General features: G+C 34.7%; 1 long non-coding RNA gene across 1 annotated transcript; it reads left to right on the plus strand.

Moving 5' to 3' along the window:
• Positions 1-1,877: 1,877 nt before the first annotated feature.
• LOC116792842 lies at positions 1,878-8,750 on the plus strand. The gene is made up of 3 exons (XR_004359282.1): positions 1,878-2,359; positions 2,711-2,717; positions 8,606-8,750. It is a non-coding gene; the product is annotated as an uncharacterized LOC116792842 (long non-coding RNA).
• The last annotated feature ends 6,266 nt before the right edge of the window (positions 8,751-15,016 follow it).

The raw sequence follows: 15,016 nt of genomic DNA on the forward strand, positions 1-15,016 counted from the left end.
TGTATGTTATATAAAGCCACAATCACTTCAGATATTGTCTATCTGCCTTAACTTCAATTAGTTACATTGCATAGAGTCCCAGATATTTGTTAATATATGAAATGCAAAGTTAAAATAATGTGCATTTAGAGGCAAGCTGGGAGGCTAAGGAGATTTTATTTTACACTAAAATTTTGGCTAAGAATATTTTTTTAATTATTATTCTGATTAATCAGTACCAAACAGTAGAACAATTAGTTGTGTTCAAGGTCTCACTACTTCTTTTCATGGCCCACTGAACCTGGTTTTGGCATATAAAAGGGTATCTCAAAATTAGAATTATTTGATAATGTCTTGGATACTGTACAGTAATAATTTGAGTGTTTTTTCTGTCAGTTCTTCTGAATATAAAGTTTGAAAATTAAAATTTCCAAGCATCCAACTTCCAAGTGCATAAGGAGACAAAAAATACCCATAAGGTGCAAGTGTTCTTATTACTATCACCATCACAACAATGCCCAAGGAATGGACTAATGCCCAAAGAATGACTGAAATTATAACAATTTAAACATGTTTTCTCAATGTATGACTTTTCTGTCATGCCATTGATTGTGAAGAAATACTACTGTAAACAGAGCTTTCAAAGCGTAAGTACATGAGGGAAAGCGCTGACTAACATTGTTTAAGCTGAGGTTAATTAAATGTGATAAAGATTAATTCATCTCTCCCCTTCTCTCTCCTTGAAAATATTTTTTGTGATGAGACCAAGACACCTATTAATCAATATCAAAGACCTATAAATGTAGAAATAGTGAAGGGGGGAAGATAGAGGAGGATTTCAAGAATATGTCTTAGAAAAAATGACCTGATCTAAATTTAAGACAAATTCCACTTTATTTTACAATGATCTGTTGATTTATATGGCATTTTTAGGAGAAAGCCTGTTTCAAAACATGACTAATGGCCATAATAACATCTATATCTCCCAGTTGTGGTCCAGTCTTGAAAGGGTCTCATTTAAAGGAGTGTTACAGCTATCAACAGTGACTCACATTAAAAGAAGCTGAAGGCACTAGCCATTTACCTATTTAATTGGAAGCCACTTGTCTAGACTCAGATGATTGAGGGAGAGCTTCATGTTATCCTCTTTAACAGAAAAGCTCTTTGCATTTATATAAGTCCTACTAAGAACATGGCTAATTGCATCAGTAGTACTGCTAAATACAGAAGCAAAGTGCCTTGCAATAACATATGTGATGGCAAGAAGAGAGACAGAATTGGCTAGAACAGTTACCATAAAGAAAAAAATGCAAAATCAAAGAAGAATTTAAAGAAAAAACACAGCAAAAACAATAACACAACAAACACACAAAACAAAACAAAAATGGTCTCCATCATGCCTTAAATGGAGTCGTTCCCATAATACACTTGAAACCTGACCACCTATGGCATGGCCTATCATTACGATACAATGATATCTGGAAACAGTAGTGCAACTCCGTGCATTTGAATATTTAGAACAGTAAAAAGTGGTGGTTTTTTTCTATGCACAGCATTTATGACTAAATATTTTTTGTGTATACTTACACAATAATTTGAAAATCTTTCCTGTTCAAAAGCTAAAGTGAAAAAACTACCAAATCCACATCCCCACCTTCCTCCCCGCAAAAAAACCAAAACAAACCCCAAAATCCAAACTCAAACTTTTGGAAAGAAAATGTGAAAATTAATGTCAATTAATTATTATTTTACATATTTTTATTTTAATCCATTATTTAATGTAATAAGTAGTGGTCAAGAATCACTTGAACATTTTTGACAGTATACTGTAATTACATAGTTTAAACAACCTGTTACTTCTCAAATTCTGATATTTGTTGCTGCTTAGAGCTATTTGATTCAACCTATTATGCTTCAGGCTTGAGAAGAAAGTGAACACCTTAATCAACAACAATTCAAATATGTTTTTGGTGAAAAATACATAATTCTATTTAGTATGTGGAACACATTCTTTGAACTCATGTTAGATAGTACTTTTATCTCTTTAATATCAAATAAGCAACAATGAAAACTCAATACAAAAATAGAACACCCAAACATGAAATTTCAGGAATGCATATTTTATCAAACACATTCCAAGGTGAATATTTTTTTAACTGCTCCATGAAGTTGACAAAAAAAATAACATAATTAGCATCTAGGATTATAATTTAAATTTTCCAAGCAGCTCAGTAATATCCTGGAAATTTTATTTAAATTTTGCAGACAGCTCAGTAATATGTTCAGAATTTTATTTTTGTGTCCTCTGTATAACCGAGCAGCAGGATCCAGGCTCAGTGAGGATTGGTGCTTCCTGTGGACCACGCACTGGGACCTCATGGTGAATACCACCATCCAACCCAGGAGCAAGCAGATGTGGGCACTGGGGTAACCCCAGCCCCAGGATTCAGGTATTTCCCTGGAAATGTGGATGTGCTGAGGCCATGCCAGGATGTGGATCAGCAGGGGTTGAGGGCCCTGGGGGACTGACTGGGGATCCTTGACCTCAGGCCATGTGAGGGGAGTCCTGGCTGGGCAGGAACAGGTAGACCAGGGAATACCTTCGGGACCCTGACAGGGAATTCACAAAGCCATCAGGCAGCAAATGATTTTATGAATTTAGTACCTTTTTAGAACTTTGATTATAGAACTTTGCACCTTTCTTTAAGATCAAGAACATGCACATTGAGAGAGAAAGAGTATTCTAGACAGACATTTGTCCAAAGCCACCAAGAAACTCTGTACAAAACTGGGACACAGACCTACTACCAGATGTTGTGAGGCCTTTTTGTTTGCCAAAAGGAGCACATTTCCATGTTCAGTATGCTCACATTTTTTGCATAGTCAACCAATGAATTAGAGAAAAACACCAGGAACCTAATTTACCTGCAAAGGGTCTAATTAAGAGGAAATGTGTAGGATTAAATTATATGTATATATTTCAAGTCTTATCTCTGGTGGTTCTGAAAACAAGAATGGGCAGTTCTGCCCTAGAACCGACCCCGCACATAGCAGAACAGGTTTAAAGTGTCAGCTGAGTAGCCGACACACAAAATCTCTCAAGGCATATGCAAAAACAATGTTTAAATATATTAGTTTTGTATACATCCCTGCAATAAGTACATTGCACTGCCCTGGTCTCTGCTCTCTTAATGACATGAACAGTTAGATCAAAAAGTTCAGCTCATTAATCCAATCCAGAGCCTATGAACTTTCCCCAACATCACATTACTATTTTTGTTAACTCTTATTGAAAGAATTAAACAGATTTGCTGGATACTTTTCAAGCATAGAAATTTCATTAGTGAAGAATATTAAATAAACTTTTCTTAACTGTTCATACCATGTTATTGTACGTTCTTTCTGGAAAACCTATTTACTTTTTAATCTTTTCATGATGGATTCCAATTCTGGTTGCTCAAGAAATGTTTTCTGTTACATGTTCAATCACTGAACTTCCTGGTAAAAATGTCTCAGGATTAAATCTTTTGTCATGTATACTGCAACATAAGAATACTTCTTTTATTAGAGATTGTAGGAATTCAGGCTTTGTTACTTGTTTTTGCACAGAGTAAGACGTATTCACAAAAAAAGATAATATTCTGATATTGAATAAAAAACCCCCTTATTTTTAAAAGATATATAAGGCAGAAATAGCTCTTTAAGCTCTTTAAAATAATTTTAGCTGATATAATTATATTTCCATGCATCTCTTTCAATTTTTAGTGGTTCTGCACTACAAAACATTAGTATTTGACTGTGTGGAGGATGACACTTAAAATTAACTTTTTATTCTCTTAATTGGCTTCATTTTTCTTTTGGTAAGATGAATTCTCATCACTTAATTACTTCAAGTGCACCAGCTGCAAAACACTTGACTACTAGAGGGCCCAAAAAAGTAATCCAGACAGATATGCTATTTGGGAAAGAAAAAAAACACATCCTCTTTACATATCATTTTGGTGATTTTTTTCAATAGAAAATTACTCAAAAAGGAAAACTATTTTTCTTAAAACACTACATTATAGTTAAGTTCCCAAATCCAGTATACACAAATATTGCTTCAGTCTAATGAAATTTAGCTTTTACATTTTAAATAATAACCTATTGCTCACAAACTGGAGAAAAGCTGCATTAATCCATTCCTCATCTATTCCCAAATGCTTGGTTTCAGACTGGAAAACAAATCAAACAACCTACATTCAGCTTTGTTTTCCGCAGCCGCACAATTACAGTCGTATAAATTGTTTCCTAAAGTTCTCTTTTTTGGCTACTGTTCACTAATTTTGAACACGTCCCTACAATTTTTCTCTTTACAATTGCTCTGACAAGTTCTCTAATAAAAACTCTGCCTGTCTGAATTTGGTACGGTACCCAAAAATGGGACAAAAACTGTACCCACGATCTTGGAAAACAAGTGGTCTGCGTTCTACAAAAAAGATACAGCATTTTCAATCAATACAAATGGTTACATTAATTGCTAGGTATGGAAGGTTATTAAAAATTCATATTTAACTTAAAAGGGAAGATTTTTTTTCTTTTTATACTTTTCATGCCAGACGGGAAATTTTAACTATCTGCCAGGAACAACAATTACCTGACTGTTTAAATAACGTCACCTAAATTACAAGACAGAGGATTATCCCGAAAACTCTGCTTGCAGAATGGACACTTGGACTACAGACCAGCTGCAGAGACAGTATACTCTCCATATATCCTCATATCCTGGTATCTTGATCATTCCTATTGACGTGTGCATTTGGGTACACCTACTCTGGGTATGCAGTTAATTTTCTTTGAAATTTAATCTGGATATGAAGACCAGGAGGGGAACAAATCTGCCTACTCCTAACCTGAACTCACATGATGAAATCATTTCTAAGATTAACAGGTCCGGTATGTTCTCACATATTATTCTGTAATGTAGGTGTTTCCCTACTTCATTGTCTCTGGTTTCAAGAAAATTAATGAAGTTAATTATGCTTTTTCTTTCTACCAGTGTTAAATGAAAATTTCAAGTACATAATTTCACAGTTTTCAGGCAAATTATACTAAATGAAGGGGCAGGATTGGGGAAAGCATCTTTGGGAGTAAGATGGTTTGTATAGTCTATTGGAGAGTCAAGATTTATATTTTGGTTCCAAACTCATATGGGAGATGTGTAAAAAAGGATACCACACTTCCAAAAATATTGCATGAATGGCATAAGGTGGCAGAGGACTGCTTGTAGTATCTTATTTCAAATGAACTATGCAAATATTCACATGACATGATTATCTGATCTGTCTTTAGGACTAAGCGTCAAGCTGAGTAATGATGTTATGCCTACTTTTATGGGCACAAATGCCATAATAAATTACATCCTGACAGTCAAAATTTGTATACTTATGGTAAATCTACTTGAAGTAATTATTAGACGGTATTTTACATCTCTTACTCTTTACTCAATGCTGAGTAAAGTGATTCCTGTAGGGTATTAAACTGTTAGTATTCTATTTGTTTATAAAACATTTTGTGATCCACTGGCACAAACCACAAAATGCTATCAGTGTAGAGCAGCTTCTTTCCTGCTAAGTTTAATACCATTTAAATGACTGAGAGTTTCCATCCTAAAATAAACATAGAAAATTAAAGAGTTCTGAAGAAGTTTGTGAATATGGATTCAAATGAGTGGCAAAAACTGAGGAATAGGACTCCAGAAACTATTCATACTTCATCTGTAAGGTTATGTATCATACATATCATCTTTAAAAGTGCCTGTAAAGCAGAAATTGAGTCACCCTTTATCTCATGACACTTTTTCTGATAAATGATTCACAGAATAAATTGTTATAGAGGGAAGTCACCTGTGAGAGTGAAGAAAACCAAGGCAATGGACTTAATCATATAGGGGCTATCTTCTACTCACTGAGCAGATTCTCTTTTAAAGATCTTGCCATTAATGCTCTCCATATCCTTAAAAACAATCAATCCAGGAAGAATGGTGTGGCCCCAGACTAGGAGGGGTTGTGCAGTCATACCCTTTTGGCACATACCCTTTTACCAAATTGATGCATTCATATTTCACTGAGGAAACTTCTATGTGGTGATACTTAAATCCTAATCCTATTTTCTGTACTTTTTATTTCAAAATAATAATAAAGTGATGTTGCACTGGCATTGACCAGAATTATGATTCTTATGAAATGAAAATAATGTCATGTCATGAATTACATGTTGTGCAATTCCTGGCAGTTTGTGAGAAGTTTTTAGGACAACTATATAGATGACTATATAGGGTACAAGAAAATAAATACAATGCTATTGTGTAATGGAAGATTTCCCTTGAGTAAAGTATCTTCAGAAAATAACAAGAAACAAAACCTGCCAACCAACTAACAAAAAAAAAAACCTCATAAGGTTTTCTTTTGAAAGAAAAAAATTACCTGAAAAGAGAACCTGAGAGTAAATGAAAATTTATCCAAAGTAGGCTATCAGAAAGCCGACAGCCAAGAAGCTAAATTATGTGGCAGAGGAGACATAATTTTAGGTATAACTAAACTGGAAAAACAAAGACTCTCCCCCAAACATGCTCTGTAAAGTAGCAGAGAAATAACGTTTTAGAACTGACAGCCCTCTGTTCATAGTTAAGGAAGAAGCCTATACTGCAGGCAGTACTGCATGCTCCTCTACTCAGTTAGAGACACTAATGAGACAGCTGTGGGAGTCATAGACACACATTATTTAATCTCTCTGGTAATTAGCTGTTGCAAGAACATTCAGTTCTATCCTAAAGTCAGTGAAAGAATTGCCATTGACTACCACTGTAACAGGACCAGGAGTACAGATCACAGACTCACAAAGAATCACAAAACCATTTAGGTTAGAAAAGACCTCTGAGATCACCGAGTCCAACCTTTGACTGATCACCACCTTGCCAACTAGACTAAGTTCAAATGCCATGTTCAGTCATTTCTTGAACACTTCCAGGGATCGTAATTCCACTACCTTCCTGGGTAGTCAATTTCAGTGTTTAGCAGCCCTTCCATGAACAAATTCCTCCAGATATCCAGCCAGATCTTTCCCTGGCACTGCCTGGGCCCATTTTACCTGTCACTAGCTGCCTAGGAGAAGAGACCAACCCCCACCTTGCTACAACCTCCTTTCAAGTAGTTGTAGAGTGATAAGGTCTCCACTGAGCCTCCCTTTCTCCAGGGAAAAACAAGCCCAGCTCACTCAGCAGTTTCTTGTAGGACAGCCACTCCTCATGGCACAAGCTCCCCAACAGGAAGATATGCGTCTGATCCTGCTACAACTGGGAGGTAATGAGGTAGTTTCCACAAAATCTGGGTATGATTTTTAAGGCTGCATTATCTCTTTGATGTCTTATCTTGCCATTTCCCAGAGACAAAACAAAATTAGATTGTATGGTGAGCCTTAATCTTGGTAGAAATGTCTAAGATATAGTTCCTTGCTTTCCTAGCATACAACTAATTCTAAAAAAACCTAAGGATAGACAAAGCCACATGAGGTGCTCTCACAGAAATGGAAGATATTTCAACATTTTCTAAGTATGAAAGCAATTTACGTTACAATAAGCAATCTATGATCATGCACCCTAATAATAACTATAAAATCACAAATCTAGTTATTCTTTTGCTTTTGACTCTAGAAATACAACCTTACAATTACATAGATGTATTTTTAATACAAAAATATATGTATATATTTAGCTCTGAGCCACAATCACTGCTTTTCCTATCAACACTAAGGTTGCTCAAGGACCATTAACATTAACTCTGTGAAAGACTTTTGTTTGGCCATTTTAAATATTTTGGTTTTTTCCCAGGTACTGAAGTAAGCTCTTCTGAATCCACAATGCAACCTCATGACTCCAGCTCATGCTCTTCTCATCTTCATGCTTTAGAAAAAATTGTCTGAAAACAGTTGCTCCCACAGTACTTCAGTAAGAGGACTGAAGCAAACTACTTGCTACTCTTGTGCACTCAGTGATGTCAGGCAGAAAGCCTAAAAAGATGGGGGTAGGAAAGCAAAAATCCTATCTATTCTGAAATAGCCTTTAATATATTTTATAGCTATTTTGATATAAACACAGGAGCATGAAAAACAGAACAGGCTTAGGAAGGAAATCTTGTACTTTAAAAAGTAATATTTAAAGACTAATATCACCAAGCTATTGATCATTTAGAAGATGTATGCAGTATACCTCTCTGACTTTGATATTTTCTACCTGTGAAGGGGACATTTCATTCCCTACAGAATGAGTGAGAAGTTAGTGCCTAAGAAAAATGACATCCAGTATGCATTCTACATGCAGCTGTGATATGAAATAGTGTGGAATCTGAAGCCTCTTGCTTTACTGAGTAATGTTTCAGGCAAAAAGAATGCTGTACCAATGTTCAAAGATCTAAAATTGTAATTATTTTCATTAGAACTGAAAATCAGAAAAAATTAGAGAAATAACTATATCTTTTCTTTTCCTTTTGTATCTTTTTTTTCCTTCGCTGATATTCTGAAACCCCACACCTTATCCTGTTGACAGCTACCCTAGTCTTAGCATTATTTTGTAGAAAGTTAGCTGTAGCAGTGTTTTCACCACAATTGGCATGATAACAAAGAGATTCATTCTGATTTCGAATGATCAAACCAACTGTGGGTTTCATCAACATGATACACTTCAATAACAGTCTTTTCCAGGATATCGTGAAATGCTTTGAATAACATCAGGCAATACACAGGTGTATGTTTTTTATGGTTGCATTCATATGCATCATCAAGCTAGAGTAATTGGTTACAGTTGGTTACAGCTTCAACTTAGAATCACTGATAATTTTGTCTGAGGAATCTCAATCAGAAGCTTTCACAAGGTTTGCAAAAAATATATAATTCTGTTTTAAAATACAAGATTCAGTTCATCAATGTCATTCTATAATGAATATATGGGGACCAACATAAAGGGAAAAAAGTTAGGTTAAAGAAAGAGGAGGAAAAGATAAAATTAATCTATTGCTGAGTCAGTGGCTTTAAGGACTGTGAAAGAGAGCATCAAATCTGCCAAAGAGGTGAAAGAGAAATGACAAGAGATTCTCCAAAAGAAAGTGAAATTAAAGTAATTCTTAGATGAGAAAGATGGAACCTTAAGGGTACTCTTTTAGTTGTTAAAAAAACAGAGTGGTTAGAAAAGTCAACATCCTTCAACATACGGATTTCTTTCAGAAGAATGCAGCCTGAGACACGGTGCTTGGAGAGAATCAATGACAAAGAAAAAGGCTCCACAAAAGGTCTGCTAAATAAAGTATTTTTTTTGTTTTTTCTTTAACCATCCATGCCATTTCTAAACATTTGAGATTGCACTGAAATGTGAATTTTCACTCTCTCCATCAGTTGTTGAAAGGTAAGAGCTTTACTAGAATTTTGTCTTGTTCTGAAAAATAGACAACCTAGCTCCTGACTGTGCATACTAAGGTTAATCCTCTTTGGTTCCTCACTCCCAAATATTTGTCCTTGATTACACAAAGAAAAAGCAAGAAATGAGGAATATGAATTCTCAAGATTTTGCCAAATGTTATATTTTATTGATAATTTTTAATTATGAATTGTTATTATTATTATTATTAATTTTCTGGTCCTGTTCTAAAGAATCTTATGTTAGCAGTAGAAACAGCACTGTACAACATAATAATTTATTTTATATCCCTCCTTATTTCTTACAGAAATTAAGTAATTGCACTCTGCAATTTCATTTTGTCTTATTCTTTACAGACTTGGAATATAACACAGTATAGTGTGGGATGTACTTTAACCAACTGAAATATCTGCATCCAGATCATTGCACTGACAATTTCTACTATTCAGCACATAAGTTAATTTAGTAATGGATTAAAGAATAATGTGTTCAGTAATTTTCTTCCAGTGGAAAATATTGACATTTAATATTCTAGTCTAAGAGTTGCACATTCACACTGTTTTTATGCAACAGAAGAGCTTTAACTGGAATGTATTCAAAAATAACATGTTTTTCTTTCTGGGTAATAACCTGAAATCAAGAAAATAATTAATACCACAGTAAGCTAATATCAAGAATGAGCATGTGCCAGAGGATAAATTAGACTTTAAGTGGGAGACCATTTCTGAGACATATGTCGTGAAACATAGATGCAGAAAGATCGTTCACCAAAATTGAAGAGATTGAAACAGAAAGATAAGACAGTCTATATTATTGTTTGACTACAAATTATTTATAAAAATTATTATATAAAAAAGCTGAATGGCTAATCAGGGCTGCTGATGTATCACTCTTAACTGCACAAAGTTAAACTTAGGTTTAATTTTTTTCCCTGTGCTTCCTCATATCATTAGCATCTTACACAAATAATAATTTCTTTCAAATGTCTTTACACTCTTACAAAATTTTTTTTCCTAAAAAATTTTCAAAAGTCCTCGTTTAAAGACATCTGTATGCCATGATTTAAAGTTATAAAATAACTATATTCCTTGTAAGCGTAGATATCCTTCAGGAAGATTTGTAACCACGAGATTAGGACTTGTTTCACTTAGGAAGTCTTTCCTTCCTAAGAAGTACCTTTCTCAAAGATAGTTGGATTTTTTTTTTTCCCTTTTCATTCTGCATTCCAGAGAAAGCTGCAGGCTCTCTCTCTCTCTCTCTCACTCTCTCTCTCTCTTTGTCTCTCTCTCTGTCTCTGTCTCTGTCTCTCTCTCTCTCTCTCTCTCTCTCTCTCTGGTATGAAGAGAGATAAACAGATGTTACAGGCTGGCAGAGTTGAGAGGGCCTGGAGGGGAGGCCAGAGAAGATAAAAGGCCTTGAAGAGAACAGGAGGCATGTCTTTCTCAGGTATGGTGCTGTCTTTTACAGCACTGTTAGGTTTTTCCCTTCTAAGTCTACTGTTCTCGACTTTTATGGAATAAATTTTCCAAATACATTTTCCCCCTGTCTGACATTTCTTGGGTACTTGCATATTATCTTATTTCACATTCCTTTTTCCATTAGCTCCTACTTTTTCTATAGACTCTCACCAGCGGCCTTTTCAGATCATATTTTGTTTACTATTTACACATCTTAACATGGCTGACATTCACTCATGACAGTAAAAAGGTTAGTACTCCAGTCAACAAAGAATAAAATATTTAGGCAGTCTTCAGACATTATACAATTTTCTAAGCCTAATAAACTGTTGTGTCTCTAACCCGTTTTGGGTTTTTTTTCTGCCACATTCTTTGAAGGAAAAAAATATCAAAAACCAAAGAGTCAGTTCATACCTATTTTAGGAGATAAGATGAATAAATTAAATAGCTTAATGTTAAAGGATTGAACTGGAATTCAGAATGTATTGAGTGTAATCCCAGCTTTGGGAAACCATCCATAAACATGATAAGGCACTTCTCTGTGCTCCAATTCCAGCCACCTTCATTCATCAATTTTAGGCCATTCAGGAAAGACTGCCTTGTAAAATAGACAAAATGGAACTTTCCAGAGTACTATTGTAATAACCAGTACAAATTCTTCTGATTCTGAGGTAAGAAACCAACAGTTGAGTGACAGGGAATGTTTGAGTACCAAGAACAGGACAGAGGGAAAAGAAAGAGAAACTGAGCATCACCTAACATTACTGTACTCTTGTCCCAGTTAGTAGAAATCAATACATCATTCATTCCTAACTCCTTTGAACTGAAACAGCTTCAACCTGAACAGCTTTATAATGATTCATAGGGAAAGATATAAATCTTGCAGGTAGAGCAGAAAAGTCATGTATGTATCCGATTTTGAGACTGTAACACTCAAAAAATTTTATATGCAAATAGAGGAATAGGCCTTTTATGAGACACTAAAAAAATTATTACTAATTTATTTAAAGTTTCAAATGCATGACTAATTTATACCATTTTGTATGGTTAGTCCAGTTACGATGATACTAACTATAAATATAAATTATATAAATAACTCAGAACTAATCTCATTAATAATACACTTAAAATATGTTTTACAGAAAATTTCTAGTTCTCCCTTTTGTGTGCTGTTAATCCTTATGCTGTTCCCCTGTTCATCTCTCGGAGGACAGTGATGCTGTTTATTTTGCTTTGCCAGGAGGAACATGCTATTGGTTCTGATGGTTTCTTCTTCATTGGTGGGTCCACTTCAGACTATTCTTCTATCCTTTATGTATTTGTGCATTTAAAAATAAATAAAATATTTCTTTATTTTAGATAGTTTCTTTTTTTTCTTTTAGTTGTAACTCAATTACAGTTGTAACTGTAAACTCAGTTCTGACCAGCTCCCAAATCTGCACCACCCTAGCTCAAAACTGTTGAATTTTTCATAGCTTCAGTCTCAAGGGTACTTTTTTTGTCATCTCATTTGTATACTTCTCTTCACTGCAGAGGTCTCTGCTTCACTGTTACTGTCAGGGTCTCATATTTCATTCTATGCAGAATAATTACTCATTACTTTATTACAAAAATATGATTATAGCATAAAAAATAACAAAAAGTAATTAAATAAAGGAGTAAAAAATGCTCTTGCAGGTAAAGAAAGTAAAAAAAAAAAAAAAAAAGAAAAATTCAGTGCAAAAATCAGTGACCTGTTGCTAGTAATGGCAATACTGTATATATTGCCATATAAACCTGAGTAACATAGTCAGGAGTTACAAAAAAAAAAGAAAGTCTCTTGTTTCTGCTTTTAAAAGAAATGAGGATCATCACTCTATTTTTCAGCAGATCTGGTGCTGATGTCATGCTTTGACACGATCCTGGAAAACCCTGTAGACTGAAATCTGTCAGGGAAATTATGTAGAAGAGCAAATAGTTCCTAAATCCTGACTGGTCTTAACGTAAGCTATATTCTGAGCCATCCAGCTCTGTCAAGATGCAGTGTCAGTTGTCAAAAATCTTCACAGTAGAATGGAAGGCTATGGACTGTAGGTTCCTCTCAAGGGCAGAAAAACTCCTTAGACAAGACAGCAGATTTTTTGAATTTCAGTTGTGTATGCAGTTCACAATATTACACAATCTCTACTGTAGATCTGTATGAATTAAGATTAGAGAAGTATAACGAAGCAATGAAGAAGAGAAATATAAATAAACAACACCTAAAAAAAAATTTAAAACTATAGATAGTACATTATTTAAATTATTTTGACCAGATCCAAATATGATACTTTGGTGCATAAAAGAGCATGGCTTCCCATCCATTTCTCTCCACCATTCACACTGGGAAATAACGTAATCAATAAAAATTAGTATAAAATATATTAGAAAGGACATTTTTTCCTGATGTTAACTTAAGACATTATTTAAAGTCACTTAGTTTTCACAAGACCAGTACTATTTGTATGAATGCACTTCCAGAAGAAGAATTCTCAGCTTACAAGTCTTGTCCTATTCTTACTGTAGCCCTACATGACATCACTATTTTGAGAGCAAATCTGTTGACACTTAAAACTAAGAAAGTTGTCACTGAGCTTAGAAATGGATGAGTTCAGGAAACATAACAACCTAAAAGGCGTAGAAAAACATTCAGTTGGAGAAGATTTATCCAAAAATATATGCATAAAGATTTTTGCATTCTGAAATAAGACAAATAAATATTAGGAATATTTGAGAAAGAAATATGAAATATAATGCTTGATACTTAAATAGCATGTTGATAGTATTTCAAGAAGGATGGCAAAGGAGTAGCAAGCATATTTCCATACCAATATTAAATGTCTAAGGAAATAGGAAACAAGAAAAAGAAACTGGAATATCTTGCCCTAAATGAATGCACTTATGAAATAGATGCACCAGAAATTTGTTGACAGTCACTGGGACAGTAAATACAAAAGTGCATTTGCCAGCCTAGTATGACAAGCAAAAGAGAACTTCAATTTAAACATATTAACACATTCAGGACAGAATCTGAATGGGCCAAAATACCAAGCTTAAATGAGAATATAGACTTATGTGACTATTAGAGAGTGTCTGACCAGGATTAAGATACTGATTACCAAATCCTCAGAGAAGAAAGACAGTGAGAACAGCCAATAAGCTTTTTCTAGATACTATCAGCATCATCCTACCAATTAGGAAAATGTTACTCTGGGAAATGAAACAGATGATATTTTAAGAGACTATAACTATGTTTGTGTTAGAGTAAACTGATGACGCACTTAGATTCAACAGCTCTACAGAGGAATGAAGGACAAAAAGAAGCTTGTAAACAAAGTCAAAAGTAGGAAAAAATTTCAATAAGCAGTTAGATAAGAGATAGGAAAAAGGAGCTAAGAAGAAATGTTCAGTTGTTCATCCAGTATTAAAAGTAACCAGAAGTGTTCCATATGGATTTATGTAATTCAGCATAGTTATGATCATTTAAGTAGTGTATGCACCTTAGGTTGTGTGAGGACAAAAACAAATTATGACTTCTACAGTATCTATTGCTCTGAGTCACCGCTAAATGATATAGCAGGTGAAATTCAAGGTACATGGGACAAAAAAATGAACACTTTTTTTGGCATATGTAAAACCAGCCTTGCCTGACTACAACCACTCAGCAGTGAGGTTCTCAGCTGAAAGGTAAATCCATGAAAATATAAGCTTAACCAGCAGTATAAGTCAAAAATAGAAGATCAGTTGTTAGGAAACATTAAGAAAGAAACCAGAGAGAAAGGAGAAAATATAATTATGCCACTATTTAAATCCATGGCTTACCCTCAGCTAGTGGCATTGCTCTTCAGGGATTGGTGCTAGGTCTGATACTGTTTAATGGCACTGCTGATCTCCATGATGAAGAAATTCAGGCACTCAGGTTCACAAATAGTACCAAACTGGGAAGACTGGTTAATATTCTGGAGTCTGCTATTCAGAGGGGTCTCATCAGGCTAGAGAAATGGGATGACATCTGAAGTTCAAAAATGGCAAATGCAGAGCCTCACAACCAGCACAGATTAACCCCAGGCACCAGCAAAAGCTGAGGTCTGACTGGCTGGGGAGCAGCAGAGAAGGA

Source organism: Chiroxiphia lanceolata, chromosome 1 (assembly GCF_009829145.1).
Source record: "Chiroxiphia lanceolata isolate bChiLan1 chromosome 1, bChiLan1.pri, whole genome shotgun sequence".
Taxonomy (NCBI): domain Eukaryota; kingdom Metazoa; phylum Chordata; class Aves; order Passeriformes; family Pipridae; genus Chiroxiphia; species Chiroxiphia lanceolata.